This window comes from Oncorhynchus keta, chromosome 6, assembly GCF_023373465.1.
Source record: "Oncorhynchus keta strain PuntledgeMale-10-30-2019 chromosome 6, Oket_V2, whole genome shotgun sequence".
In the NCBI taxonomy this organism is placed as follows: Eukaryota; Metazoa; Chordata; class Actinopteri; order Salmoniformes; family Salmonidae; genus Oncorhynchus; species Oncorhynchus keta.
Window position 1 is genome coordinate 35,768,935 of NC_068426.1, and position 26,661 is coordinate 35,795,595.

The following is a 26,661-nucleotide window of genomic DNA, read 5'->3' on the forward strand; positions in this document are numbered from 1 at the left end:
TAATTACTTGTTACGTTTGTTTCTTATTCTAATTTAAAAAATGGTTTCGTAATGACTACACCTGTTGTATTCGGGGGGCATGTGACTAATACAATTTGATTTGATAGGAGTAAATAAACTGTGTGTCCGGGCACTTCTCCAACGCCCATCATCAACTTTGGTGACGACACGACGATGCCAGGACAACGACCTCTCCCTCAACATCAGCAAGACAAAGGAGCTGACAGGTCTGTAGTGGAGTGGGTCGAGAGCTTCAAGTTCCTCAGTGTTCCACATCACTAAGGAATTAACATGGTCCATACACACACACACACACACACACAGTTGTGAAGGAGACTGAAAATATTTGGCATGGGCCCTCAGATCTTCAAAAAGTTTGACAGCTGCGCCCTTGAGAGCATCTTGACTGGCTTGAAAACGGTAACTGCAAGGCACCCGACCTCAAGACGCTACAGAGGTGGGTGACTAAGGCCCAGTACATCACTGGTGCCGAGCTCCCTGCCATCCAGGACCTCGATACCACGTGGTGTCAGAGGAAGGCCCACATTTTTCCAGAGTGTCAGAGGAAGGCCCACAAGACTCCAGCCACCCAAGCCATAGACTGTTGGCAAGCGGTACCAGTGCATCGAGTCTGGAACCAACAGGATCCTGAACAGCTTCTACCTCCAAGCCATAAGACTGCTAAACAAGACTGCTGATTGGCTAATCAAATGGCTACCTGCTGCTGCTACTGTCTATTATCTTTACTGTTGCCTAGTCACTTTAACCCTACCTATATGTACATAGCTACCTCAATTACCTTGTACCTCTGCACATCGACTCGGTACTGGTACTCCCTGAGTATAGCAAAGATATTATTTTTTGTCATTGTTATTAATTATTCACTGTGTATTTTTTTATTTTTAACTCTGCATTGTTGAAAAATGACTTGTGTTTACGAAGCACGTGATAAATAAATAACATTTGATTTGATTTACAGTACCAGTCAAAGGTTTGGACACAACTACTTATTCAAGGGTTTTTCTTTATTTTTACTATTTTCTACATTGCAGAATAAGAGTGAAGACATCAAACCTATGAAATAACACATATGGAATCATGTAGTAACCAAAAAAGTGTCAAACAAATCAAAATATATTTTATATTTGAGATTCTTCAAAGAATCCACCCTTTGACTTGATGACAGCTTTGCACACTCTTAGCATTCTCTCAACCAGCTTCATGAGAGTCACGATGAATGCATTTTAATTAACAGGTCTGCCTCGTTAAAAGTTCATTTGTGGAATTTCTTTCTTTGCATTTGAGCCAATCAGTTTTGCTGTGACAAGGTAGGGGTGACATACAGAAGATAGCCCTATTTGGTAATAGACCAAGTCCATATTATGGCAAAAACAGCTCAAATAAGCAAAGAGAAATGACAGTCCATCGCTACTTTAGGACATGAAGGTCAGACAATCCAAAAACAATTCAATAACTTTGAAAGTTTCTTCAAGTACAGTCACACAAAAAAATCAAGCGCTGTGATGAAACTGTCTCTCATGAGGAAAGGAAGACCCTACAGGAAAGGAAGACCCAGAGTTACCTCTGCTGCAGAGGATACATTCATTAGATTAGATTGCAGCCCAAATAAATAATTTACAGAGTTCAAGTAAGAGACACATCTCAACATCAACTGTTCAGAGGAGAGTGCGTGAATCATGCCTCGTGGTCAAATTTCGGCAAATAAACCATTACTCAAGGACACCAATGATAAGAAGAGACTTGCTTGGGCTAAGAAACATGAGCAATGGACATTAGACCTTTGGATATCTGTCCATTGGTCTGATGAGTCCAATTTCAGATTGTTGGTTCCAACTGCAGTGTCTTTGTGAGACGCAAAGTAGGTGAATGATGATCTCCGCATGTGTGGTTCCCACCGTGAAGCATGGAGGAGGAGGTGTGAGGGTGCTTTGCTGGTGACACTGTCAGTGATTTATTTTCAATTCAAGGCACACTTAACCTGCATGGCTACAACAGCATTCTGCAGCGATCAGCCATCCCATCTAGTTTGCGCTTAGTGGGACTATCATTTGTTTTTGTTTTTCAACAGGACATTGACCCAACAAACCTCCGGGCTGTGTAAGGGCTATTTGACCAAGAAGGAGAGAGATGGAGTTCTACATCAGATGTCCTGGTCTCCACAATCAACCAACCTCAACCCAATTGAGATGGTTTGGGATGAGTTGGACCGCAGGGTGAAGGAAAAGCAGCCAACAAGTGCTCAGCAAATGTGGGAACTTCTTCGAGACTGTTGGAGAAGCATTCCAGGTGAAGCAGGTTGCAAAGCTGTCATCAAGGCAAAGGGTGGCTACTTTGAAGAATCTAAAATCTAACATATTTTGATTTGTTTTAACACTTTTTTTTGGTTACTACATGATTCCATATGTGTCATTTCATAGTTTTGATGTCTTCCCTATTATTGTACAATGTAGAAAATAGTACAAATAAAGAAAAACCCTTGAATGAGTAGGTGTCCAAACTTTGACTGGTACATTTATTTTCATCACAAAAATCTTTTTTAATTTTTTTTTTTATCGCCAAGTACTCCGCCTCCCCACTTCACTTGCTCTCTCGCTCTCTCGCTCGCTCTCTCCCCTCGCTTTCTCAGTCTCTTTCTCATCCTTGTGTAAGGTTTGCGCAGTCTATCTATTTTGCCAGGTAAGTCTCCATAACTCATCTTATTGGCCGAAGGATTGATAACTCATAACAAGTGCATGGAAACTCTCTCCGACCACATCTGGTAGAAAGGTTAGAGTTGTTATTTAGTAGCTGAAAGATCAAGTCTCTCCTCTGTAACTCCTGCCAAGAGGTAACTGGGCTGGGGAGTCGTAAGTTACCCCTGGCACACTGTGTGTGTTTTCTTTATTGTGGGACATGATGAATGACTTGGAGAACAAGGCTGAGTATACATCATATCACCTTTAATGGTTACACATTTCTGGGGCCATAACTCAATGTTTTTAAATAGAAAAAAGTGAAATATAGCATTGTATATTTCTCCCCTCGACACGTTTACGAGTCCTCCCTGCACTATAAACCCAGTGATTGCTATTTCAAAGTACCATGTCAGACCCTGCTCTGAACACTGCCAGCTGCCTCAGCAGAGAGAGGGGAAAGAAGGGGGGTGGAGGAGGGAAAAAGAGAGGGAGAGACGGGTGGAGAGACAGAAATTATAGCACTTGCAAAAGTAGAGTGTCTATTCAGAAAGTATCTCTTGTGGCTGTAAATGTATCGTGTTTGTGCTTACTGCTTTTAAAACCCAAACCATGGCTTGGCTAGGGCGGTTCATTCCACTGAAGTAGCTAGAGAGGATTCCAGTCTGACAGTCAGTCAGTGCCTGTTTGGGGAGAGGAAACACTCTGTAGACCATTAGTTTAAGATACATGGGAAGTAACGTTGTTATATGCGCGTCTTCTTAGATTTACTTGAAATGCAAATTGTTTCTGTTTGTGCAGATGAATCAGGCGTCATGAATTTGTAGTCGTTTCCATCAATCATCCTACTAGCCTGATTTTCAAAACATATCAACATTATCCAGTACATTCTTGTCCATGAAATTACTCTCTGACATTTTATTTGATCTATGAGTGACAGGAAATGATTGAAACTTAACTGTGCTGAGTGTGTTTTTGTAACAGATGCATAGCGAGACAGGAACAACACGCAAGGTATGCACCCTCATTCCAGTGCACTCCGCTAGCTACCCCCTCAACAAATCACATTTACGGTGTTGTGATCTGGAACCCATAAGTATTCTAACGCATCACTCACCTGCCAACCAACTGAGCCACTTCACATTTTCTTTAGACATTCTGCAAGCTGCTGTTTATACTATATGTATATACACTACCATTCAAAAGTTTGGGGTCACTTAGAAATGCTCTTGTTTTTGAAAGAAAAGCACTTTTTTTTGTCCATTTAAAATAACATCAAATTGATCAGAAATAGAGTGCAGACATTGTTAATGTTGGAAATGACTATTGCAGGTGGAAACGGCTGATTATTCATGGAATATCTACATAGGCGTACAGAGGCCCATTATCAGCAACCATCACTCCTGTGTTCCAATGGCACATTGTGTTAGCTAATCCAAGTATATTATTTTAAAAGGCTAATTGATCATTAGAAAACCTAGTCTCAATGTCAACAGTGAAGAGGCGACACCCGGGATGCTGGCCTTCTAGGCAGAGTTGCAAAGAAAAAGCCTTATCTCAGACTGGCCAATAACATTGTTCATGTTTAAGATTAAGATGGGAAAAAACACAGACACTTGACAGAGACATGGCTTTTTCAACTCCGCAACTCTGCCTAGAACGCCAGCATCCCGGAGTCGCCTCTTCACTGTTGACATTGAGACTGGTGTTTAGTTGTGCACCGGGGCCTCCCACTCCTCTTTCTATTCTGGTTAGAGACAGTTTGCGCTGTTCGGTGAAGGGAATAGTACACAGCGTTGTACGAGATCTTCAATTTCTTGGCAATTTCTCGCATGGAATAGCGTTCATTTCTCAGAACAAGAAATGACTGACAAGTTTCAGAAGAAAGTTATTTGTTTCTGGCCATTTTATACCTGCAATCAAACCCACAAATGCTGATGCTCCAGATACTCAACTAGTCAAAGAAGGCCAGTTTTGTTGCTTCTTTAAACAAACAGTTTTTAGCTGTGCTAACATCATTGCAAATGAGTTTTCTAATAATTTAGCCTTTTAAAATGATAAACTTGGATTAGCTAACACAACATGCCTTTGGAACACAGGAGTGATAGTTGCTGATAATGGGTCACTGTACACCTACATAGATATTCCATAAAAATCAGTAGTTTCCAGCTACAATAGTCATTTACAACTTTAACAATGTCTACACTGTATTTTTGAACAATGTGATGGTATTTTAATGGACAACAAATGTGTTTTTCTTTCAAAAACAAAGGCAATTCTGTGACCCCAAACTTTTGAACGGTAGTGTACCTCTCTCTCCCTCTGTCCTTTAAAAAATATTTTCCTTTTATCTATTTACCTCTCGTTCTCTCTCTCTCTCTCTCTCTCTCTCTCTCTCTCTCTCTCTCTCTCTCTCTCTCTCTCTCTCTCTCTCGTTCTCTCTCTCTCGTTCTCTCTCTCGTACTCTCTCTCTCTCTCGTTCTCATTCTCTCTCTCTCTCGCTCTCGCTCTCACTCTCGCTATCTCTCTCACCCCTCCCCCCCTCTCTCTCTCTCGCTCTCTCTCGCTCTCTCTATCTCTCTCACCCCCGACTCTATCTCTCTCACTCTCTGTCTTTCTCTCTCTTTCTCAGGATCAGTCTATTAAAACGTGTCCTGGCCTATTGCCACTTGACACATCATCCATGTAAGCTGGGGCCAGGGAGAATGATTGTTGTGTAAATCTGTAGACCTTTTTTAGAAGATCAAAGTTGCCAGACATAAATCACATAATTCCTTACAAATCCACACGTTCCGCGAAGAGGGAGATGGGGAGAAAAGCACACGCTTCCGCCAACCCTTTTATACATGTGTGGAGAGTTGTTGGAGAGTTTGTTCAAAGCGCTGTTAAAGAGTTGGACGCCAAGACTGATATTAACACTGAATATGTACATAATATAACTGTCATTTCCCTCATTGTTGTTTTGAGCCACTAAAGTTAAGAACGTGTTGAAAATGATTCTTATTGACAGTGGATCTAACTCTGACCTCTGGGTGAACAGATGTGGTTCCACTTACTGCCACAGCTAACTATCTTTCTTCTGTATCTAGTGTGAGTTACTCATCCCTGATATAAGTTGTGTGGTATGTACTGACACACACACACACACACACACACACACACACACACACACACACACACACACACACACACACACACACACACACACACACACACACACACACACACACACACACACACACACACACACACACACACACACACCGCGCACACACCTCTCTTACATATATAAATGACAAAACTTGGGTTAGCTTTGAAGAAATACAATCATTCCAGACGTACTGTACAGTGTCTGTCTCTGCTTATGTCTGCGAAAGCCTGGAAATGATCAAATGAAGTTTTAAAATGAGGCTACCACCCAGAGCACACAGAGGGATATTATTTTGACAATTCGTCGCCCCGAGGGGGTGAGCGGGCCGTTTTTGATGTGTGATCCACCGATGCTTGCTTTGGATGGCAGATTTTATCGGCAAACAAGACAGGCGAGCACTGCACTGCGACACGGAGCATAGTGATAAATAAAAGGGGGTTGACTGATAAAAATGTCAAGGATTATCTCTACTTTGCGGGCCTCTTGTGATGTCACATCAAAAAGGATTTGGAGGGAATGATTTTGGCAGGAAGAGAGGTGGTGATGGGAAGGAGTGATGATGGCGGGGTGTATGTGTGAGAGAGAGGATTTTGACTTCCGTCATTTAATCCCTTCGCTGCCTTTTCTTTAGGATCTGACACCTCTGTGGAGAGTACACAGAGTATTAATTAGTCGCGACTCTCGGGGTCGGAGCGCAGTGGGAGCACCATGGGGTTAATGGCCCCCAGTAGGCTGCAGGTTCCAGGGAATGACTCGCAGTTGGTAGAATGGCATCTCTGTCACACATACCAGCATGCTCAGGCATGCACACACACACACACACACACACACACACACACACACACACACACACACACACACACACACACACACACACACACACACACACACACACACACACACACACACACACACACACACACACACACACACACACACACACACACACACACACGGCAGGTATGAGGGGTAAAGGGGTTATGTATTATTGTTATTGTCTCCCCAATGCTCCCAATAAGGAAACTTTACTTGTCACTCTTTCACTTTCATTGCTACTTTTCCTCTCCTTCTTAACTCTGCGTGTGTGTGTCACAGTAATGCCTCCTGGTCAAATTCTTACTTCTATACCGATAATGCCCGGATTTGCTGAGTAGGCCTGAGGCAACAGTGAGGCGGTCTACGACCAACGTTACAGAGAGTGTGTCAGTCTGCGTCAGGGTGTCACTGTAGCCTCGTCAACTGTCTGGCTGTGGCCTGTCAGCCCGGGCTTACTACTGAATCATCTGAAAGGCTCAGTTTAGAGCATGGCCTGTCTTCAGGGTCACCTGGGTTTGATCTAGGAACCCAGTAGAATGTATGCACAATGACTTAACCTTTGGATAAAAGCGTCTGCTAAATGGCATATATTTATTATTATTATATTACTGAATCATCTGAAAGGAAAGCAGTTTTACCCTGCCTGTCTTCATCACCTGTTTGATCTAGGAAGCAGTTGAATCAAAAGGCTTCACCATAGAACAAACAGTAGATGATCATGTCTCAGTTGTTGTTTGAGGGGTTTTCTGGATGATAACATCATCCGTATTGTGGTACAGGAGGGAGCTCTTTGTAAGTTGGAGCTTCTCTCTCTCTCTCTCTCTCTCTATCTATCTATCTATCGATCCCTCTGCCCATCCTCCCCTAGGGCAACGACTCGACACCAACCTTGACAAAAGATAGGAGAGGCAGGGGGTAACAGGGGAGGAGGAAGGGGGAGGAGGAGAGGGGAGGGGGTTGAACAGATGAAAATAAAGTAGAGAAGAGAATAGTAGGTTGAAAGGAGGTATTGTGAGCAGGGGAAGCCACATCTGTCAGAGCTGTCTTTTGAGGTGGAGTGGGGTTAGAGGTCAAAAAAAATGTGTGTGTAGTCACACCTTTCATTCACTGGGAGCAGAGAGCCTGGACTTTCCAACCACTGTTTATAGTAGCAGTGATAAACTGCACTGTCATTTTATTTTATTTTTATGAACGTGTTCTTTCAAGTAATTATTATTAAATGACTGGTTCTACATACCTTTTTTTGTTCACTCAACTTTTCGGTCCAAGTGTTACTTGAACAAAACAAAAATAAATACTTGGCCAAACATCTATTCAACTATAAATGTTAACTCAACTATAAATTATTATTTGCACACCTGAACTAAAAGAAGGCTGTGCAACTGTGTTAAACACACACAGTGGTATTAACATAAAATGTTTTCACATATTTGACATACATGAATATGTTAATTTAAACAGTAAGTATCATTCAAACGTCCCCAACTGGGAAATGAACTCACAACCAATTGGTTCTCGGCATTCTGATCTTCCTGCAACGCCACCATGTCTGCGGTAATTCTCAGTTCATCGGACTATTCTCGCATCATTGATTTGATTTACTTCTATGGCATATTACTCTGTGTCAATGTTACCCCGTTATCACTATGATCAATACAACTGTTTTTCTTGAGTGTACTGTAACACAGCTGAGATTTACTTTGAATAGCAAAGTGTTAGCAATGCAGGTGAAATCGGAAGAATGGCGCCGGAGGGGATGGCTGCCGTTTTACGGACTCCGAAGCACTGTTTTTTCTAAATGTTTCTAACTTATTTTGTATATAACGTTGATGCTACCGTCTCCTATGACCGAAAAGAGCTTCTGGATATTCAAACAGTGATTACTCACCTCAAACTGGACAAAGATGAGTCGGACACAAAGGATATAATGTTGTTCGCAGACAAGGCCCAAATCTCTGTCATTCGCACAAAGAAAATAAAGAAATACAGGGGGCAGAGATCAGGTTCTTGTGAGAATTCGTCAGCAAGTGGGTAACCAGCCTCTACCATCCGTTCTATTAGCCAATGTACAATCACTGGAGAACAAACTGGATGAGCTCCGTTCGAGACTATCCTACCAACGGGACATTAAAAACTGTAATATCTTATGATTCAAAGTGTTTTCTTTCCAATGGAAACAATTATATGCATATCCTGGCTTCAGGGCCTGCGCTACAGGCAGTTTACTTTGGGCATGTCATTCAGACAGGAAGTGGGGGAAAAAAGGGGCCTAGCCCTAAGAAGGTAGGTGCCAGCAAACTACCCATCGTCGGATTACTTTCGATTTCTAAAAAGTGTTTTACTCAATTATTTAGATCAATGTTGAACTCACCCGTGATGTGGTGAATTATAAATGGTAATTGCTATATTGTGGTTTCTGTCAGCCAAGAGTCTAAATATGACCGCTTGTGTTGGGTCAATCGTTCCTCAGTAAACGCTACGACTATTGTAGCCTACATTTTCCGGTTTGGATGATTGTGTATGCTGTCACTACTGCTGTGAATGGCTGAACATTATAGCAAAATACACTGGTCACATTAAGGACTGTGTTTGTGCAAAATGTGTCTGTAAAAAAACAGTGTGGCTAGCTCAAATTCTGACAATTGCGTCTATTGAAACTGGACGTTCTACATAAGTGTTCTAATCACACCGGTTTGAGTGTACGCTGCAGGGACCACCATGCATGATCACACCCATTTGTTGGTACGTGTGAAAAGGTTAAACAGGTCAACATTCACAAGGCCGCAGGGCCAGACGGATTACCAGAATGTACCACATGGCAAGTGGTACCGGAGACAGAGGGTAGTGTGTTCATGCCAGTACATCACTTGGGCCAAGCTTCCTGCTATCCAGAACCTATATACTCTGCGGTGTCAGAGAAAGGCACAAAACATTGTCAACGACTCCAGCCACCCTAGTCTTAGACTGTTCTCTCTGCTACCACATGGCAAGGGGTACCGGAGCATCACCTGTAGGTCCAAAAGGATCTTTCACAGCTTCTACCCCCAAGCCATAAGACTGTTGAACAATTAATATTCATACCTTTACCGACATGTACAAATTACCTTGACTAACCTGTACCCCCGTACACCCGTACATCGACTCGGTATCGGTACCTCCTGTATATAGTGTCATTATTGATTTGTGTTACTTTTTATTTATTTTTTACTTTAGTTTATTCAGTAAATATTTTCTTAACTCTATTTTCTTAAAACTGCATTGTTGGTTAAGGTCTTGTAAGTAAGCATTTCACGGTGAGGTCTACACCTGTTGTACACGGTGCATGTGTCAAATACCATTTGATTTGATTCGATCAGTTATTGACGCAAACATGGTGGCATAGCAGGGAGATTGGAGTGCTGTGAACCAAGAGGTTGCGATGTCACGCCAGCCTTCGCTTTGGCTACCCTTCTGTCAGGCTCAGGCGTTCGGCGGCGCCGGTCCGATCAGCAACATCCACCTGCCCCTCCCGGAGCTGTTTGACGGCACCCCAGCTCACTGTAGGGGGTTTCTCCTGCAGTGTTACCTCCACCATACACGTCATGCTGGGATAGCCTCCTAGAGGGACACGGTGGCCTTGGTGATCTTGGTGCTAACAGGCCGGTCATTGGCGTGGTCCCATGCCCTGTGGGAGAGGGACGGTCCAGAAGTGCAGTCCTATGAGCGCTTCACCCAACTATTCCGTGCCATTTTTGACCACCCTACAGAGGGCCGAGAGATAGGTGAGCGTCTCCTCCATCTTTGCCAGGGGTCCAGGACAGCGTCTCTAAGTACGATCTGGATTTCCGGAAGGTGGCTGCGTCTACTGGCTGGAACGACCAGGCCCTGTTGACAGTATTCTGCAGCGGGCTACAGGCAGGCGTTCAGACCGAGCTGGCCTGTCGCAATGAGGACTTCATGCTGGACCAGCTCATCGCCATGGCCATCCACCTGGATAGTCTCCTGCGTGCCCGTCATCGCCCATCCCGCGGGTTCGGGTTTCTCCCCCAGAATGAGAACCAGGTGAGGAAGCAACAGGAAGAGGAGCGCTCATGCACCTTCCCAGGTAGGCATTGATGTGCCTTGCTCCTCCCTGTCCACCCAGCCCATCCTCCTTCCTGTAACCTTCCTGGACTATCCTGGCCCCCTACTGAGTCCTGCCCTAGTGGACGCAGGTTCTGCAGGCAATTTCCTAGACTGGTCAGTGGCCTTATCATTACGCATTCCTCTAATCCCTTTACAACCCCCATCACAGTCCATGCCCTAGACAACCATTCCCTAGAAACAGGGCTGGTGTGCCAGACCACGATTCTCATTTCCCTCACAGTTGCTCACAACCACCATGAACGCATCCCTTTCCTCATCTTAGACTCTCCTGAACACCCCGTAGTTTTGGTTTTGCCCTGGTTACAGTTGCATAACCCCGGGATATCATGGACAGAGAGGAGTTTATTGGGTTGGTCACACGAGTGTCAGGGGAGATGTCACTCTGTGTTTATCTGTGCCACCTCTGTGAAAAGTCCGGACGAGGCCGCCCACGTTCCTATCCCGGAGGAATACCGGGACCTACAAGTGGCTTTTTCAAAGACTCGTGCCTGCCCCCTCTTCGCCCATGGGACTGCACTATCAACCTACTGCCTGGTTCTACCCTCCCGCGGGGGCACATCTACTCTGTCTCGCATGTAGAGACCGAAGCCATGGAGGTCTACATCCAGGAGGCGCTGGCCCAAGGTTTCTTTTTCATGAAAAAGAAGGATGCGGGTCTCCACCCTTGTATCGATTACCAGACACTGAATAAGGCAACTGTTAAATTCATTTATACCCTGCCTCTCATACCCACTGGTATCAAGCAGATGCACGGTGCTCAGTACTTTACCAAATTGGATTTATGCAGTGCCAACAACCTGGTGCGCATCAGAGAGGGGGATGCATAGAAGACTGCCTTCAGCACCAGCACTGGACACTACGAATACAGGGTAACACTCTTTGTGTTTCATTTCTTCATTAACGTGGTGTTTAAAGGCATGTTGGGTCACTGTGTAGTGGTGTACATAGACAACATCTTGGTGTACGCCACTACACGCGAGCAACATGTCTCTCATGTCAGGTCCATTTTGGGGAGGCTGATAGGGCATCACCTGTATGCCAAGGCAGAGAAGTGTCTTTTCTTCCAGCAGGCGGTCTCCTTCCTGGTCTATCAGATATCCACCGCGGGAGTGGAGATGGAAGAGCAGAGGGTCGATGCAGAACGGCCGTGGCCTGTTCCATCCAACATTAAGGCGGTGCAGAGCTTCCTAGGTTTTTAGAACTATTTCAGGTTCTTCATTAAGGGTTTAAGCACAGTGGTTGCCCCTCTCACCTCCCTCCTGAAGGGAGGTCCTAGACAGCTAACGAAGCCTTCTGTGTGCTCAAGGAGCATTTTAGAAATGCACCTGTTCTGGTTCATCCTGACCCATCTCTGCCCTTCATCGTGGAGGTGGATGCCTCCGAGGTTGGAGTAGGGAGTGTTCTATCCCAAAGCACTGGATCGCCGCCTAAACTCCATCCATGCTGAGCAGAATTATGACGTGTGGGGATCGTGGGTTGCTGGCCGATAAGAAAGCGCTGAAAACATGGCGGCAATGGCTGGAGTGTTCTCGACACCCATTCCTTGTTTGGACAGACCACCGGAAACCTAGAGTATATTCTAGCAGCGAAGAGGCTGAACCCGCGTCAGGCCAGATGTGCCCTATTCTTTGCCAGGTTTGACTTTACCCTCTCCTACCGGCCATGATCTAAGAACGTCAAGTCCGATGCATTGTCCCGGGTGCATGACACAGAGGATCAGAGGGAGAACGTGACACCCATTACTCCCCTGTCTCGCATTGTGGCTCCTGTCATGTGGAATGTGGACGCGGACATCCGTCGAGCCCTGCGACAGGAGCCCTCACCTGCCCACTGTCCCTACATGCCCTCTGATGTGCGGGACCGTCTCCTCGCCTGGGCACACACAGCACCTGTACCCAGGTATAGCCTGTACTATCAACTGTCTCACCGCCAAGGGCTGGTGGCCCACCTTGGCCCAGGACATCCGGATTTACATCTCTTCATGCTCCACCTGCGCACAGAGCAAGACACCAAGACACCTCCCCTATGACAAACTCCACCCGCTGCCAGTTCCACAATGACCCTGGTCCCAACACATGAGTCCATTTGAGCAAAGACATTTGAAGTTGACAGATTTGTTGCCCACATTTTCTCATGTTGCAGCTAAGTTTGGGCCAACTAAAAGTGCAGGTAACACTGACCAAAAAGTTGAGTAAACAAAGAAAGTCAGTGGAACCACTAACTGTACGTAATAATATATAGTTGAAACAACTAGATTTTGTCCCTTCACTGCACACACACACCTACAGGCACACATGCACACACACACACACACACACACGCATGCACACGCACACCTCTCACTGACTGCAGTCTGCAAGTTCAAGGTGGCAATATTGACTTTACTCACTTTGATGATTTTGTAAGAGATGTATCCGTCTGCACTAAGATACATAGTTTGTGGATGGTTGACAGCTAATATTTACCTCAATCTTTCTAGACTTTCGTCTTTCAGTTGAATCTTCAGTGACAGAGAGAACATCAAACGGCATGAGAGGAAGGAGAGAAGTAGAGTGTGAAGGATTGAAGTATGACTCAAAGAGAAGTACAGAGAGGAACAATTCAAAAGGCCTTCAGATGCTTTAAGATAACATGCTCTAAAGACAGAGGAAGAAAAGCGGAGAGAAAGAGAGAGAGAGTTGGAATGACAAAAGAAAGGAGGAGGAAGATGTTCCTTATTCTCCCCTCCCTGTCCCCTACCCTCCTCCTCTCCCTCTCTCCTCCTCTCTGCCCTACTCCACTGCTCCACACTACCCAGGAATCACTTAATTAAGCAAAGCAGAGAGAGACAATACAATGGCAATGAATGTGCTATGGGCCGTGCTGCCTGTCAATGGGCTGCTGCAGTGGGTCCTGCTGCCTGGCAATGGGCTGCTGCAGTGGGTACTGATGCCTGTGAATGGGCTGCTGCAGTGGGTCCTGCTGGTAGGATCTAAGCAGTGTGTTTACTGAAGAGTTGTCTACCATCAGCATAGGGATAGGGTTCCTGTGTGTGGAAACCGTAGGGAATCAGGATTTGATGTGTTGATGTGTGTTTCCCTCTCCTCTTCTCCTTCCTCATCTTGCTATCATCCTACTTCCTCTCCGCCTTCCCTTTCCTCCGCTCCTACATCCTCTTCCTCCCCCCTTTCTCCTACCCTCTTCCTCTCCTCCCAGGTACAGTATATCCTGACATACAATTAAAGTAGGAAGTTTACATACACCTTAGCCAACTACTTTTAAACTCAGTTTTTCACAATTCCTGACATTAAATCCTAGTAAATATTCCCTGTCTTATGTCAGTTAGGATCATCACTTTATTTTAAGAATGTGAAATGTCAGAATAATAGTAGAGAGAACGATTCATTACAGCTTTTCTTTCTTTCATCACATTCCCAAAGGGTCAGAAGTTTACACACACTCAATTAGTGTTTCTTAGCATTGCCTTTAAATGATTTAACTTGGGTCAAATGTCTCAAGAAGCCTTCCACAAGCTTCCCACAATAAGTTGGGTGAATTGTGGCCCATTCCTCCTGACAGAGCTGCTGTAACTGAGTCAGGTTTGTAGGCCTCCTTGCACGCACACAAGTTTTCAGTTCTGCCTACAAATGTTCTATAGGATTGAGGTCAGCACATTGTGATGGCCACTCCAATACCTTGACTTTGTTGTCCTTAATTTCTTCGATATAGGGGGCGCTCTTTTAATTTTTGGATTAAAAAACGTTCCCGTTTTAAACAAGGTATTTTGTCACGAAAAGATGCTCGACTATGCATATAATTGACAGCTTTGGAAAGAAAACACTCTGACGTTTCCAAATCGGCAAAGATATTATCTGTGAGTGCCACAGAACTGATGCTACAGGCGAAACCAAGATGAAATTTCAAACAGGAAATGCCCCAGATTTTTAACGTTGCGTTATGGTAATGAGCTTGAGGCTATAATTACGCTCCCGGATACGGGATTGCTCGACGCAACAGGTTAAGCTATTTTGCCACAACTTTGGAAGTATGCTTGGGGTCATTGTCCATTTGGAAGACCCATTTCCCACCAAGCTTTAACCTCCTGACTGATGTCTTGAGATGTTGCTTCAATATATCCATATCATTTCCCCCCAAACATAACGATGGTCATTATGGCCAAACAGTTCTATTTTTGTTTCATCAGACCAGAGGACATTTTTCCAAAAAGTACGATCTTTGTCCCCATGTGCAGTTGCAAACCATAGTCTGTCTTTTTTATGGTGGTTTTGGAACAGTGGCTTCTTCCTTGCTGAGCGGCCTTTCAGGTTATGTCGATATCCGATTAGTTTTACTGTGGATATAGATACTTTTGTACCTGTTTCCTCCAGCATCTTCACAGGGTCCTTTTCTGTTGTTCTGGGATTGATTTGCACTTTTCTCACCAATGTATAGGGACAGAGCGCGTCTCCCTCCTGAGTGGTTTGACAGCTGTGTGGTCACATGGTGTTTATACTTGCGTATTATTGTTTGTACAGATGAACGTGGTGCCTTCAGGCGTTTGGAAATTGCTCCCAAAGATGAACCAGACTTTTTCTGAGGTCTTGGCCTATTTCTTTTGATTTTCCCATGATGTCAAGCAAAGAGGCACTGAGTTTGAAGGTAGGCCTTGAAATACATCCACAGGTACACCTCCAATTGACTCAAATGTCAATTAGCCTATCAGAAGCTTCTAAAGCCATGACATCATTTTCTGGAATGTTCCAAGTTGTTTAAAGGCACAGTCAACTTTGTGTTTGTAAACTTCTGACCCACTGGAATTGTGATACAGTGAATTATAAGTGAAATAATCTGTCGGTAAACAATTGTTGGAAAAATGACTTGTGTCATGCACAAAGTACAACTTCAACTGTATGTGGTACATTGTTCAGCTCAAATAGTGTAAAAATATCTTTCATCCATCACAACGTGATCACATTTTCCATGATCACCTAGTACATATTTTTGAATATTAACTCATCGGGGATCTCAACTCACAACCTCTGGATTAGGAATACTTGTATCTGTAAGGGATTCCCTCCTTCTTCCGAAGAGGAGAGGCGAAAAGGATCAGAGGACCAATATGCGGCGTGGTAAGTGTCCATGGTTCTTTTAATACCTAAATGTACACATGAACAACTGAATACAAAAACAAGAAATGTGAAAACCCAAAACAGTCCTATCTTTTTTTTTTCTTCTTTTTTTATAAAAAATAATTTATTATCTTCAATACCATTCATTCTTTACAACTCATAATTTACATACATACTCAAATAATGGTATTTTAATTAAACTAATTAAACTAAACATAAACCCCAAACAAAACCTCAGGGGAGCATCTTCCCTCCCCGTCACCCTACAAAATACCTTTCCCTATCTCCCCGTCCCTAATCTATCCTCTTACAAATCTAAATGACACCCAGCCCTAAACCCCCCTTCCACCTCTCCCGAGCAGCATGCTGCCCCCACTTCCTCTCCTCCCTCTTCATCCTCCCCCTCAAATCTCCTTCCACCCTCCTCACTATCCCTTCCACCCCCCAATCTCTCCCTGTCTTCACCATGTTCTGCCTTGCTTCCCACAGCCCCCGTTTAAAGAGACTCATGAGAAGCCAGAGCAGAAACCTGTCCCTATCCGTCCCTCTCGCTCTCCCTACACCCCTCTCTAACCTGGCCCACGTCAATACAAAATCCCCCTTTACCAAACCTAACAACACCCGTGCCCTAGCCCATACTACTCCGGCAAAGGCACAGTCCCAAAAGACATGGCGCACAGTCTCCTCCCTGCCACAAGAGGATCTTGGACAGGTGGGGGATTGCACCAAACTATACCGGTGTACAAGATGGAACGTACCGGCAAACACTTATGAAGGCTCAACCAATTCAGGTCCTTGAGCCTGTTGTCCAGACCCCGCGCATGCACTCCCTCCCAGACCACTTCCGAGATGCCCACTACAGGCGCCGGACTCCCTGCCTTTCTGACCTCCTCCTACAGGTGCCTGTGATCTAAACCTACTCGGGCAACTTCAACCTCAGGGTGCGCACGCAGCCACTTGGCCGCATGACCAAAGTGCCACGGCAGCTGTTCCACCCGAGGACCCGTGTTAGACCACACCATTATGCTTCTCGCCTGATACGGGAAAACACCCGCAGGAGGTAACCGGACGGGTGTATCACTGTCTGAGCAAGCTCCGTTAACTAGAAAAAACAAAAATTGTGTCCAGCTTGAGGGGAAATGTGGTACCCCCTACCTCCCTCCCGATGGGACAGATCATGCGTGCCCTGGCGACCCACTCGCACCTGCCACTCCACATAAACTGAAACACAAGCCTCACTAGAGGCCTCCTCAGACAAGACGGCAATGGGTAGATGTATGCCAAATACAAAAGAGACGGCAACACATCCACCTTTAGGACCAGGACTTTGCCCATAAAAGACAAATACCTAGCCTTCCACATTGCTAGCTTCCTCTGTACCACTGCGATACGCATGTTCCAGTTTAGCGTCGCTGAGCCGGAGGTCTCAAAATGGACCCCGAGAATCCTCAGGGCCCCCTCACAGAGAGATAACCCCCCAGGCACATCCGTTCTACCGCGCCATCTTCCGAAAAACTTGACGGAAGACTTTGCATGGTTCAGAACTGCTCCCGACGCTCGGGTGAAATCCCCAAAGAATTCAAGGGACCTTGTCAGGCACGAGTCCTTGCACAACAGCAAGGAAGTGTCGTCGGCGTACTGCGTCATCTTAACACGCAGCCCACCACTTCCAGGGATCAGCAAGCCTTCCACCCCTGTGTCTGCCCTAATGGCAGCCCCCAGAGGCTCCATGTACAGAACGAAGAGGAGAGCCGAGAGTGGGCACCCCTGCCTGACCCCAGACGAGAGGTCAAAAACGTCACCCAAGTGACTATTTACACTAACTCGGCACCCCGCTCCGACATATAATGTACGAATCCATCCTATAAACTTCTCCCCAAATCCTAATCGACCTAACACGCTGAATAAAAAGGATCTATTCACGCGATCAAAGGCTTTCGCCTGATCTAGCGCTGCTACCATTAAAGGCAGTCCTCTATCTTCAACCCAAGCGATGGAGTCCCTGATTAACTGTAGGTTCCATCTAATAGAGCGGCCCTCTACCCCGCACGTCTGATCCTCATGAACGACGTAGGGAAGGGCTGTGCGCAACCGGTCTGCTAAAACCTTTGCAAGTAGCTTGTAATCTACACACAGCATGGTCAACGGCCGCCAGTTTCCAAAGTCTGTTACTTCCCCCTTCTTATATAAAAGTGACAGCACACCAACAGCCATTGATCCCCCCGGGACCCCCGTCTCAAGGATGGTCTTCAAGACTTCGAGGACCACTGGTCCAAGTATACCCCAAAACTTGAGATAAAACTCAGCCGGCAGCCCATCCATCCCAGGCACCTTCCCTTTTCCCATCCTCCTAAGAGCGCTCTCAACCTCTTCTAGTGAGATCTGGGCCTCCATCACTTCTCTAATAGCCCGGCAATGGCGCCTGCACTGCTATCCCCGCCTCTTCCTAAATCTGTATTAAAATCCCCCCCTATCACTAATTTCCTATTTGTGACACACAGGGGCGTCAGACAGTCCACCATCTCCCTCCTGTCTGCCACCACCTGTGGCCCATACACCACCACTAATCTAAATGTACAATCCCTTATCGTGACATCCACCCCTATAACCCTCCCCTGCATTACCACAAAAGAATCCTCCACTTTTACCTCCCTGTGCCCACACAAAATCCCTACCCCTGATGAGTGCACCCCCCCAACACCCCAAACCGACTCCCCCTTGTCCCACTCCCTCTTAAACCTACTAACATCCCCTCCATCCCTCAGGTGAACCTCCTGTAAAAAAACAAAAATCAAACCCCACACCCTCCAAATAACTAAAAACCGCCCTCCTCTTAACAAATTCCCTTAAACCCCTTACATTTAAACTAACAAAAGTCAAATTAGACCCCATGAAAAAATAAAAACATGTAATACACTCAAATTCTAAACCCAGACAGAAAAAAAAAAAAAAAAAAAACAGGAGACTCACCCGATGCTCCCCTGCTCCATATCTACCGGTGAGAACACCATCCGTACTCCCGACATCCCCCCCTCTTCCTCCATCTCACCATCCCAGGATGCAGGAATAGTGTTTGGCTCCGGGGTGCCCTGCACCCTGGGTCTACCCCCACAATCCTCCCCCTCCCCAGTGTTGCAGCTGGTTTGTAAAAAAATCGGGGAGGCTGAGTCCCCAAACAAAAACTCCCCACCTCCTCCTGTACCCAGTCCTGAGTCTTGTTAGGTGTGTCCCCACCCAACAGAAGTTGAGGGCCTGGGGAAACCAACAACAACCCAGAGGTTTCTCCCACCCCAATCACTCTCTTGGCCATCCCCTCCCTCTCACTGTCGGCCAATCGCACCCTCCTCTTCATTCTCTTCTTTGGTGATGGCGGCAGTGGAGAGATACCACCCCCACCAGCTCCTCCACCATACCCCTCATCTCTTCCACCAGGGCACTTTCCCCCCAGTCCACTTGCTCTTCCACCGTCTCCTTCTCCACCACTCCTCCCTCGCTTTCTTCTCTCTCATGCTCCTCCACTCGGTTGCCTTCTTCCGCCGCTTTTCCTGGTTCTCCTACTCCCGTGCCTTCCGTTTCCTTCTCTCTTCCATCCGCCGCTTCTTGCTCCTCCTCCTTCCTTGTGGCCTTCCCCTCTGGACCTGTACTCTGGTCATGAGGCGTGCTTCCTTCCCCTCCTCTTCTTCCCCCATCCCCCGCCCCTGCTCCCCCCCCAGCCGCAGACGCATATGACCTCTGACGGGCCGGGCACCCCCGCCACAAGTGTGCTGACGAGCCACACCCATGGCACGTCTTAGGCTTGTCACAATCCCTCGCCTCGTGTTCCTCAGATCCACAAAATCTGCATTTTCTTGTGCTGCACGAGGCGAATATGTGTCCGTAGGCCATACAGCGCCTGCAAAATGGGGGCTGACGTGCATAAAACAACGTCCCCCTGTCAGCCCCTAGGGAGAACATAGCAGGAGGATGGAGGTAGCCACCATGTCCCTTTGGGTCCTCTCTGAGGAGGGCCTGGAAGCCTCTCCTCCCATTCCAAAACTCAAGGGAGTCTTTGAGGTGCCTTGCTGAGGAGACGTTATCCATGTATCTCCCCAGAAAAGCCCTCACCTCTTCGTCCTTAACGTAAGGGTTGTAAATGTTGACAGTTACAACCCTAAAGTTATTCTTCGCCCAGGCTTGTTATTTCGTAGTGGCACATCGGCCTCTCACCTCCCACTGCTCTTGCCCTTCTCAGGATATCATCGTGTTTTTCCTCTGTATATAGTGCCACGTCGTATGCTCCCTCCAACGAGTTGCCTTGGAAACAAAACACGTCCTTCACCGTCAGCTTTAGAATCCCCATCAATATTATCCTTCCAAAAGTTTTGCGTCCTAAAGGCTCCAACTCCTTTTCCTTCCAAGCAAACCGAATCGTGTTGGCCAGCCCAATCCCAGGGACCGACCGTGTTGATGTATTTAGCACCATCTCCGCAAGGAGAATGGCGCTCGTTCTCTTCTCTTCCAAAACAAGTAAAAAGGAAAAACCAAAGTGACCGAGCCTATCTGGTGAAACTACACAGAGACAGGAACAATCACCCACAAACACACAGTGAAACCCAGGCTACCTAAGTAGGATTCTCAATCAGAGACAACTAATGACACCTGCCTCTGATTGAGAACCATACCGTTAGAGATACCTGGAACTCACGAGTGAAAAGGTTAATCCGACTATTCTCTCATCATTTATTTAATTGTCTTATTTCAGCAATTTTAAGGTTTTCCGTATAGTTATTTCACGTTGGTGAGTCACATTATTCTCGTTTAATGATACGGCTCCGTGGATTGATGAGGAATTGAAAAGTTTTATGGTTGACAGAGATTAAGCAAAGGGAGTGGCTAATAAATGTGGCTGCACAGCTAATTGGCAAATTTACTGTAAATTGAGAAATGATCTGACTAAACTGAACAAAAAGAATAAGAAACTAAGATAAATGATGGAAAAAGGCTTTGGAGAACTTCAATAGTTTTTATTGAGTATATTTTTAACAAAGCTGAATTTGACTTTGAAGTTCAAAGTGTAGGACTACAAGTAAAATCCTTCATTGACACAGACATGGGGGTGTAGCAGGAAGATCGGAATGTTGTGAACAAGAGACTGAGAGTTCAAGTGGCAAGTGAGGGCATGTTGAATATTAATGACTGTATGTCAGTTGACACGCTAAAGACTCATTCTTGTTTGCAGGGAATCACCTGGGATTTTTTTTCCCACATGTGAAAGGTTGTGATCACGTGAAAATCCACATGTTAAATTATCATCACATGTTTAGAGTTTCAAAACCAGAGTTTCATATGGTAAAGGTTATGGGATCACATGTGAAATATCATCAAATGCAAATTGTTCCATAACCACATGACTTCACGTGTGAAATGTTACATCAGCAAAAAGTTAAATCATTTGAAGATATGTTCTCAGTGTCTTCTATACCAACGCACAAAGGCAAGCATTATTGGGTTTCACCAAACCATTAAGCAAAGTGCATTCTCCCCCGGACATAAACACACACAAATGTCTTCAGTGACAGACTGATGTGGGTGACATACGTTGTTGTGACAAGAGAGTGTTAGTGTGTGAAGTCTGTCATTAATCAATGTCTGTAGGACGACTACTCACTGAGGCTATTATAAATCCAAACAAACTATTGTACGGTAATTGAAGGACATGATTGGATAGGATGTCATAATACACAATTGGCAGGTTGTCACGTTTAATCAACGTGTAGTTGAAAGCCTTCAGATGTGTGTGACAGAGGGATAGAGACAAGACGGAGAGAGGTGGGGCAGAGAGAAGAGAAAGGAGGTAGGGAAAATAAAGAGGCCTGGGAGAGACAGAGGGTAGAGAGAGTGGGAAGAGGAGTGTACTCTCTGACAGAGGTCAAATTGAGCCTGTCAACAACGTGGTTGTAGTCTGACATGTCAATGTGAGCTGCCAGAGCCTATAACTCAATAACTCAGACAGACGGACAGGCAGGGGACATGGGACCGCGAGAGGAGAACTGGTAAGTGGGTTAATAAATGAGAGAACGAACCTCCTTTTGTCCCTTCCTCTCATAAATCACGTATTTTGATTCCATGAGACCAGCTCGATAAATGTTCCAGGGCTACTTATAAAAACATGAATTATTTCCCGAACTACTGTATACGTAGATTCTGGGCTTGTTAAGTTTTCTGTCTTTGTCTATTCTCTAATGATGGACTATCTCTGTAGTGGAATAGGATCATTCCGGAATAGGAGTTATGAAATTGGAACATGATGGAACATCTTTGCAGTTCTTGTAATACATCTATGTTAATAACCCTGTTGAGAGATGGTGAGGGCAATAAGAGGACGAGGTCAGGGTTTGTGTTCGGAAACCTAAACGTCTGGATTTAATAACAGCTAAGGCTGTGGTGAGTCAAAACTAAACCCCTTCTGACTGACTTTCCAATGCTCTAATTACCTAGCAGACACATTTCATCACTTTAATCATTCATAGCTTTCAAGTATGTACAGTTTATAATAAAATCACCAAAATTAGATTTAAAACAACTTCTGGCTGAAAATGATTGTCCGCAGTCATCAACTTAGCAATTGTGTTATTCATGTAACCAGAGAGAGAGAGAATGTTCCTGTTTTCACAGAAAGAAAGAAAAAAAACAAATGAAATAGAAGTGGAAAGTGTACAAAAATTGAGAGAAAAAGAGAAAGAGAAAGACCTCCGTACTAAACCATTAGGACAGACAGGACAACCTATACAGCAGAGTGTGATAAGATGAGCCACACAGCTCGCTCTTTCTCTCTCTCTCTTTCTTTCTCCTTATTCCTCTCTTTCTTTCCATCTCTTCTCGGCAATACCTGACAGGGAGAGACAGATGATTCACCTCAGATTAAAGAACAACAGGGTCTTTGTTCTCACATATCGCTCCCTCGTTTATCTCGCTCCCTTCATCCCCCTCAGCGAATCATCGATGCCGTTCACAGCCCTGAAATGGAATGCTGTTGTGATTTTTCTCTCCTGCTTTTCTTTTTTTCTTTGTTTCTTCGGTCTCTCTTGTCTCTTTCTTTTTCTTCTCCCAACCCCAAGCATTCCCGGAACATTCGGAGGCCTCTCTCCTTTTCCCGCTTCCTTTCCGCCCAGATTAAGTGTGACAGAATGGCAAAGAGAGCACATGACACAGTGGTTCAGACAGCAGACACCAATAAGATCAGGCAGGTCCCACTGAGCATGGACGTCAATTCAACGTCTATTCCACGTCATTCCCATGTCATTTCATTGAAATGACATGGAAACAAGGTTGATTCAACCAGTGTGTGCCCAGTGGGGTGATGCAATATTAAAAAGACACAAGAGAGCCAGGGCTGAGACACACACACCAGGAGACACTAATGTCAACAATATGATCCACAGGCACGTTATTAAAGAACACACCCTCCCCTACACACTCTCCAAAAGATGTTATCTCAACTTTGTCACAACAAAACTGTCTGATAGAGAAAGACAGAGACAGAGAGAGAGAGAGAGAGAGAGAGAGAGGAACGAACTGTCACAGCAGAGAGGTTGAAATTGGAAGTGAAGGCTCAAGGTATGTTATAACACCAGAGATTTAATTAGACTTGGGTGACATTCTTTCCTCTCACCCACATCTGAGAGGAGAGAGCGAGAGGCATGTGCTACTGCCAAACACATTAACCTCTGTGAACTCTGAGAGGCGGAGGGGAGAAGTGAAGTATTGTTTGATTCCATTCTCTTTCCATTTTGTCAACTCATTTGAATGCTGTAAAAGTGACAAGGAGGCGATTCTGCAGATGAGTTGTGACTTCTGAGGAGGGATTGCAAACACATGTACTATTATTGTGGTCAAGATGTACTGCTATTTTATTTTATTTAACCTTTATTTAACCAGGAAAAGCCCATTGAGACCTAGAGTCTCTTTTTCAAGGGAGACCTGGCCAAGAAGGCAGCAACTGTTACGTGTACGCAGGGAGTCGGGAACCAAGTACGGGGAGTGAATAAATGAATAAATAAACAAACATGAACAAAACAAGAAACACGAGCAGCGTACAGACATGAAACAGAAACAATAACGCCTGGGGAAGGAACTGTCATGACATGCCCTGGGGGGAGGATCATAGCCCCCCCCCCCCCCTCTCTCTCTCTCTCTTTCTCCACAGTTTATGACAGTCGTAAATACTCTGCTTCTGGGTCTGTAGTATTGAGATTGGAATGTGTGACTGTGGGACACAGAGAGAGACTTGGCCAAACTCCTAATCCCCAAAATGGGAGAATTAAACAATATTTCTACATTTGAGAGTGTGGGAGTGGTCCGTGGACACTTAAGGGACAGTCATGATGAGTGTTTCATTTGGTGATCTCATGAAGGTCAGGAAACACACATAACTGTATCTCTTAAAGTGTTCATTTCCCAGCTGTCAGGTTTACATCTAGATGTTGGATCAAATGAATGAGTAGATATGAAACTCTTTGTGAGAAGGTATAATGTGATGTTGGCCTTCTAAACGAGATACTTGTTAAGATGTAAAGTTTAAACTAGTCAGTGGCCACGCCCCCACCCCTTTTTCCACAGAGCATAAAACCTACTTCCTACAAAATGTACATTAAGTCAGAGAACGTCGAGACAGAGTCCCCCTACGTTGGAATGGCTACAATTCTATAGACCATTAGACCAGACAGCTGTAGTTTTGGCCACACGGCTAGAAATGGTTAGACTCTGAGACTATCGATCACTACAGAATAAGAGCAAATTCCAGAAATATAATTACAAGTCTACAGCTAGAAGTTACATAAGTCTAGTACGAGAATACCGACAACCGCCGAAAGATTCTATGCGACAACCATGGGTACGCCTCACATATCCATTATGAACACTTTCTGTCGATTGACTCTCCAGCAGACGGACCGGATTCCAACAGAGAAGACAACAATGACATACAGGGCGTAAATATATACGTTACAATTATTCTCTAATGAGCGGCCGTTCATGTGCAAAGGTTTAGCCTTTCAATGATTATAACTATCAACTGTGTGTGTAATCCAGCTTGTCTTTCTCGCTCTTTAACTGCCCCACCTCTTTCCTTTGTCTACCAAGCTGTCATATCTGCTTAGCCCACTAGGGACTTTTCTATCATTGTTAGTAACCAAAATCTACTGTTTGTTTGTTATGTGATTCTGTGTGATTATTTAGTTAGTTAATAAATCAATTATTGAGCCAATTTAGATATCGCTGATTCATGATTTAGGCTAGGGTTTGTGCAAATATCCAAGGGTTTGTGACGTTCAGTAATGAGAACTGATGAGGTAATAATAATACATTAATGAGATTGATTAAAATATCTGAAGAGTTAAATTCTGAAAATTCTAACTCTATAAATCTCAACATTTTCCGTGGTGCCCCGACTTCCTAGTTAATTAATGTTTACATGATTAGTTAATCACGTAGTAATTAAACCTAGAGAACTGATTTTTTATAAACAAGTCTTCACATTTGATGATAGTCCAGACACGACATGGGGAAATCTTCAGGGGATGTAATATTTAATTATGTATTTTGTTTCCTTAGGGAGACAAGAATATAGGGTAGGATTTAGACCTTAAGTCTTCACATGTAAAAATAGTCCAGACACAACAGGACCAAAGGGAGTGACAGATATTGGGAAGGCAATCAGGAAGGTGATGAAGTCCAGGTGAGTCTGACGAGGTGCTGGTGCGCGTAACGATGGTGACAGGTGTCTGTAATAATGAGCAGCCTGGTGACCTAGAGTGCCAGAGAGGGAGTATACGTGACAGTAACAATCAATACATTACAGAATTAAAACATACAACAATACAATACAACAACATGATCCAGCCTAAAAAAAGCATTTGCTATTACTGTGGTCAAGATGTATTAGTATTATTGTGGTCAAGATGTACTGCTATTACTGTGGTCAAGATGTATTAGTATTATTGTGGTCAAGATGTATTAATATTACTGTGGTCAAGATGTATTAGTATTACTGTGGTCAAGATGTACTGCTATTACTGTGGTCAAGATGTATTAGTATTATTGTGGTCAAGATGTATTAATATTACTGTGGTCAAGATGTACTGCTATTACTGTGGTCAAGATGTACTGCTATTACTGTGGTCAAGATGTACTGCTGTTACTGTGGTCAAGATGTATTAGTATTACTGAGGTCAAGATGTATTAATATTACTGTGGTCAAGATGTACTAGTATTACTGAGGTCAAGATGTATTAGTATTACTGTGGTCAATATTTATTAGTATTACTGAGGTCAAGATGTATTAATATTACTGTGGTCAAGATGTATTAGTATTACTGTGGTCAAGATGTATTAGTATTACTGTGGTCAAGATGTATTAGTATTGCTGTGGTCAAGATGTATTAATATTATTGTGGTCAAGATGTACTGCTGTTACTGTGGTCAAGATGTATTAGTATTACTGTGGTCAAGATGTATTAGTATTACTGTGGTCAAGATGTATTAGTATTGCTGTGGTCAAGATGTATTAGTATTACTGTGGTCAAGATGTACTGCTATTACTGTGGTCAAGATGTACTAGTATTACTGTGGTCAAGATGTACTGCTATTACTGTGGTCAAGAAGTACTGCTATTACTGTGGCAAGATGTACTGCTATTACTGTGGTCAAGATGTACTAGTATTACTGTGGTCAAGATGTATTAGTATTACTGTGGTCAAGATGTATTAGTGTTACTGTGGTCAAGATGTAT